The sequence below is a fragment of the Octodon degus genome, unplaced genomic scaffold (assembly GCF_000260255.1).
Source record: "Octodon degus isolate 3935 unplaced genomic scaffold, OctDeg1.0 scaffold00098, whole genome shotgun sequence".
NCBI lineage: Eukaryota > Metazoa > Chordata > Mammalia > Rodentia > Octodontidae > Octodon > Octodon degus.
Genome location: NW_004524674.1, coordinates 6,010,928 through 6,016,538, shown reverse-complemented (window position 1 = coordinate 6,016,538; position 5,611 = coordinate 6,010,928).

Here is a 5,611-nt window from a genome sequence, read left to right as displayed (position 1 = left end):
ACAAGCTTAGCAAAGCACAGGGACCGCGGTTCGATCCCCCAGCACCACATGCCAGCCAGCCCCCGCCCCCTGGTGAGCTGAGCTGGCCACACACACACACACACACACACGCATAAATAAATAAAATTTTTAAAAAATAAAAAAAAAAACTTTAGCAGGGGAAAGGGGGAGAGGGGAAGAGAGAGACAGAGACAGAGACAGAGACAGAGAAAAAAAGGGAAAGGAAGAGAAGAGAGAAGTTTCAATTAAAGTAGAATAAAGGGCTGGAGAGATGGCTCAGTGGTCTAAAGCACCTACTTGAAACAAGCTTGGCAAAGCACAGGGACCGCGGTTCAATCCCCCAGCACCACATGCCAGCCAGCCCCACCTCCTGGTGGGCTGAGCTGGCCACATACACACACAATAAATAAATGTAATAAAAATAAATAAATAAATAAATAAAAAATAAATAAAAAAAAAAGTAGAATAAAGAAATTTGGGAAACCAATGCATTGCATAATGTGAGATCTTTTGTTATAATGTGCATGATTGGGCTGTATATTGTCTGAAGATTACAGCATTATATTGACATTAAATTTCCCAATTTTTTTTTTTTACTATTCCTTTTTCTTTTTAATTTCCCATTTTAAAAAAATTTCCCAATCTTGCGAACCGTGTTTTTAGGAAATGAATGTTGAAATATTTTAGGGGAAAAGAGCATCATGTCTGAAAATTCTTCTCAAATGGTACTGAGAAAAAAATACACACAGAGGGAGGAGAAATAAAACACATGCAGTAAAATGCTGACATTTTAGGAATCTGGGTGAAAAGTATGCAAGAATTCTTTGTATTATTCATGCAACCCATAGATCTGTAATTCTGACATTTTGTCCCAAATAAAGTTAAAAAACAAACAGTAGGCATGCCTGTAATCCCAGCACTAAAAGGATATCTTTGAACATGGGGATACATAATAATTTGCAGTTTGTTCTCTGGCCTATAGAAACACAGGATTCATGTAAGAATTAAGTCTGTGTGTAGGCCCTGGCACCCCCCATGTCACAGGTCCAAAAATGGTGACTCGTGGCTGGGAGTAAGATTTCAGTTCATTTGTGTAAATACCTAAGAGTGTGACTTTGGATAACGTAGCAAGAGTATGTTTAATTTTGTAAAAATTTATTACACTAGGGGCTGGGGAGATGGCTCAGTGGAATAAGTGCTTCCCTAGCAAGTGCAAGGGTCTGAGTTCAATCCCTGGTTCTGGGAAAAAAAAAAAATTCATCACACTGCATTCTACAGTGGCCATACCATGTTGCATTCTCACCAAGGATGAGTAAGAGTTCTGCTTGTTCCCTGACCTGACTGGCCTTTGGGCTTAGTGGTGTTTTGGATTCTAATACTCTAACTCTTTTTTTTTTAATATGTTTTTTTTAAATTTATTTGTGTGTGTGTGTGTGTGTGTGTGTGTGTGCATGTGTGTGTCCAGCTCAGCCCACCAGGGGGCGGGGCTGGCTGGCATGTGGTGCTGGGGGATTGAACCGCGGTCCCTGTGCTTTGCTAAGCTTGTTCTAAGTTAAGTAGGTGCTTTAGACCACTGAGCCTTCTCACCAGCCCTCTAACTCTTGTAATAGGTGCTCATTGTTTTAACTTACAATGCTCTCAGGACATTTGAATATCTTTTCTTGTAACTACTTCCCACCTCTGTCATCTTTGAGGAGGTATCTATGAGGTTTTGCTTTTTAAGTACTAAGGATGGAACCAAGGGTCTCACATGTGCAAGCAAGTGTTCTACCACTGAGCTATGTACATCTCCAGCCCTCTTCTGAGCAATTTTAAATTGGGTTGCCGATTTTCTTATTACTATGCTTTAGGAGTGTTTTACATTTTGGATAGCAGTACTCTAGCAGGCAGACATTTTTACAAGTATTTTCTCCCTGGGGGTATCTTGTCTGCTCATTCCCTTGGGACACTTGGTTTTTAGTCATCATTATTTTCTCTGACTGTACCCTAGAGAGATAATTTAAGCTAAAACCAGATAATACAGACTTCAACTAACAGCCCTCAGGGGTTAAAAAGAAAGAGGAAGCCAGGAGTGAAGGTGCACACCTGTCATCTCAAAACACGAGAGGCTGAGACAGGAGGATCACCATGAGTTCAAGGCCAGGTGAGGCTACTAAGGAGACCCTGTCTCAAAAAGAAAAAAGAACACAGCAGCTTGACTGCTCTAGGCCCCTCAGCCTTGCCTTGCCCCTACACAGCTGACCAGTTTCCAGCTTCGGCTGCTCCCTCCACCTCCCCCTTTTCTGTTTTCTAGTGTAAGTGATGGATGTTGTTCAGTTGAAGTTGGAGAAGCTGGGTTTGGAGAACTCTGCAGAAGAACTTCTCGTTCTTAAACTCTTTCCATTCTGAGTGAACTTACTCACTGAGGCCAAAGATTTCAGGCCAGTGAGATAGCTCAGCAGACTAAGTGCCTACTTTGGCAAGCGCAGGGACCAGGGTTCGATCCCCAGTCCCACATGCCGTGCCGGCCTCTGGCATGGTGGCAAATGCCTATAATCCTAGTTTGGGGGAGGCTGAAAACAGGAGGATCACTACGAGTCCAGGCTGCATAGTAAGACCCTGTACCAAATAAATAAATAAATAAATAAATAATAGGCTAAAGAGTTCCTAATAGGTTTTTTTCAGGTGAATAGTGCAGCAGAGAAACAGGCAGAAGGCAAAAGGGGAAGGGGCTTTATTTTCTTTGAAGACACAGGAGAGAATGTGCGGAAGGATGAGGAATTTTTTCTCTGGACTAGACAAAGGGAGGCTGAGGCTTGTATGGCCTTTTACCAGAGATGGAGTTTTTTGGGTTTTTTGTGGAACCTGGGATTGAACTCAGACCTTTGCGCTTGCCAGGAAAACACTTATTCTAATGAGCCATCTCCTGGGCCCCTCAGGGGTGGAGTTTGGAGGGGATGTTTAGATACACCTGAGGGAGCTGATTGGGGGTCTTCCCTGAGGCTGTGGGAAGGGTGAAAGTAAATCATGTCCTGGGCTAAGTTGGAAGAAGAACGGGGAGGTGGTCCTGGGAGCACAGGCCTTTGTTTTAAGGGCATCAGCCATATTAGGTGACCACCACAATGATTTTAGCAATTCCCACTAGGGCCCAAACCTATCACTTTTGGGGTTGAGGGGGGTACTGGGGATCAAACTCTAGACCTTGCACTTGCCAGGCAGGTACTTATGCCACTGAGGCTATCTCCCCAGCCTGGAAACATACTTTTAAGTCTATAACCCAAATTATACTATGATCCAAAAATGCAGAAGAAAAAATGAAAAATTGTTGAGCTCAAATAAAAAAGGGAACAGCTGTTCATGGAATGGACAGACAAATAACAAGTATACAGATTAACAGCTTGAACAAACAAACAAATATCTCAAAATATCAGCGTGCACTCAAATATATTTTTGACCAAATTGAATAATAGTAACTCATTTTAGGAACTTATAGACTAGTCAGATTTTGTTGTTTGTCAATTGCAGATCTCTTGGAAGAATAATTTGGAAGGAACAAAATCTTTTAGCTATGATATACATTTTTATAGTTTATTTTAAGAATACTGGTAACTTTCAGAAAATTTATCCTTCAGAAAAATTTTTCCTTCGGATAACTTTCACCTCAGTTATCTCTATATGCTCTGTCATTCACTCAAACCTTTGATTCCCATTTTGGTTACCATTTCCTGGGCATTCTTGGTCAATTCCTTCAATAGGCTCCTAGTCAGATCTGGCCTCCTCTGTGTCAACTTCTCCACATCTGAGCTTATGATGCAGCCAGACAGCATGTATCCTCAACCCTAATTTAGATTTTTCACTTCACCTGATTCAACTATAATGTGTATACTGCCAAGTGAGGTGGGAGGGATTGACTCTCCCTTTTGTTTTTGTAATTGAATTTTGATCATATGGTGAGAAGCCTGTATCCTATATTTTGGAAAAGGAGGCCCTCATATAGCCTCCCCTGCCCTGAGATGACCCATCTGTGAAAACAGAATCAAACTGAATTAATTTTTCTGAAGGATAGTGGCAATCAGTAACATCAGAAAAGTTAATGTAGACTGCCAAGAGGATGAAAATTCTCATAACCACTGTTGTTGAACTGAAAAAAAAAAAGGAACAAGAGTTTGCACCTCATGACCAAAGCCTTTGAAAAGGACCCCAAGACCCCAAGACTGCCAAAGGACCCCAGTGGGTGTATGTTTTGTTGGACAAAGCCAATTAATATTGGCATGGCGAAACAGACTGCACTTTCTTTTTAACTCCATTTTTTTTTTTTTTTTTTCAGTACTGGGGATTAAACTCAGGACCTGTGCTTGCCAGGCAAGCACTTATTCTACTGAGCTATCTCCCCGGCCCTTAATTCCATTTTAGAAGTCACTTAAACTTTAGATGAATCCACTCTTTACCCCCTTCCCTCTTAGTTAACCATAAAACCTACAAAAGGAGAAACAAAAGGTTAACCTGAGGAAAAAACAAAACAAACTGTAGGTGAGCTAAAAGTTAACTACTAACAAATCCCTGAGAAATGTAAACCTTGTGACGTTTTTTGTAAGATTCCAAAGTGAGGTAATGTGGCTAGCATGGTTACTTGTAAATGTATAAAAACCCAGTACAGAGTTCTCTGGTCCTTGACATTCCCTGCTGGTGCATCAAGTCGCCATCCTGCCAGCAGTCAAAGCCTCATGTGTGCCCACCCTCAGTCTCATGAGTGTTTATCTCACTGGCTTTTGCTGAAGCAATATCTCCAAGTAAAGTCAGAAAATCAGTTAAGGTTGATCTGAAAAACAGTTTGAGGTATAACATATCCTTATTGGATATGAAAAATCTGACCCAAATATGAAAAAGTTGTCATAGTTTGTACCCTTTTGGAGGCCACCATTAGGCCTGCCATTATTTATGTGGAATGTTAAAATTAAGGTACTGTTTAAACCCCAATGTTGGGGCCGGGAGATGGCTCAGTAGGGGCCAGGAGATGGCTCAGTAGAATAAGTGTTTGCCTGGCAAGCACAAGGGCCTGAGTTCAATCCCCAGTTCCACCAAAATAAATAAATAAATAAATAAATAAATAAATAAATAAACCCCAATGTTTACAGATTGCATTTTAACTTTATACCTTTTTGTAAAATATCAAAGTTTTTTATACCAAATAAAATTTAGGAATGTAAAACAGTCAATCAACCTTATTAGGAATCAAGAAAACACCAAGGAATTTTTATTTTATTTTATTTTTCTTCAACAGGGTCTCTCTATGCAGTTCAGATTGGCCTTGAGCTCACTTTGTGTCCCAGGCTGGTCTCGAACTTGCAATGATCCTCCTGCCTCAGCCTCCTGAGTGCTTGGGATTATAGATGAACATCACCATGCCTAGCCTTATAAAAACTTTTAACTCAGTGGCTTATCTTATATATGATATTAAAAGACTACAATTAAAGCAAGTCAGTTTTTATTAGCTGTATAATCTAAAATGAGGAAATTTTTTACTATAACTCTAAAAGACCAAAGTTGCCATTGAAATATACATTTTTGGGTGCTGGGGAGATAGCTCAGTAGAATAAGTTCTTGCCTGACAAGCCCAAGGGCATGAGTTCAA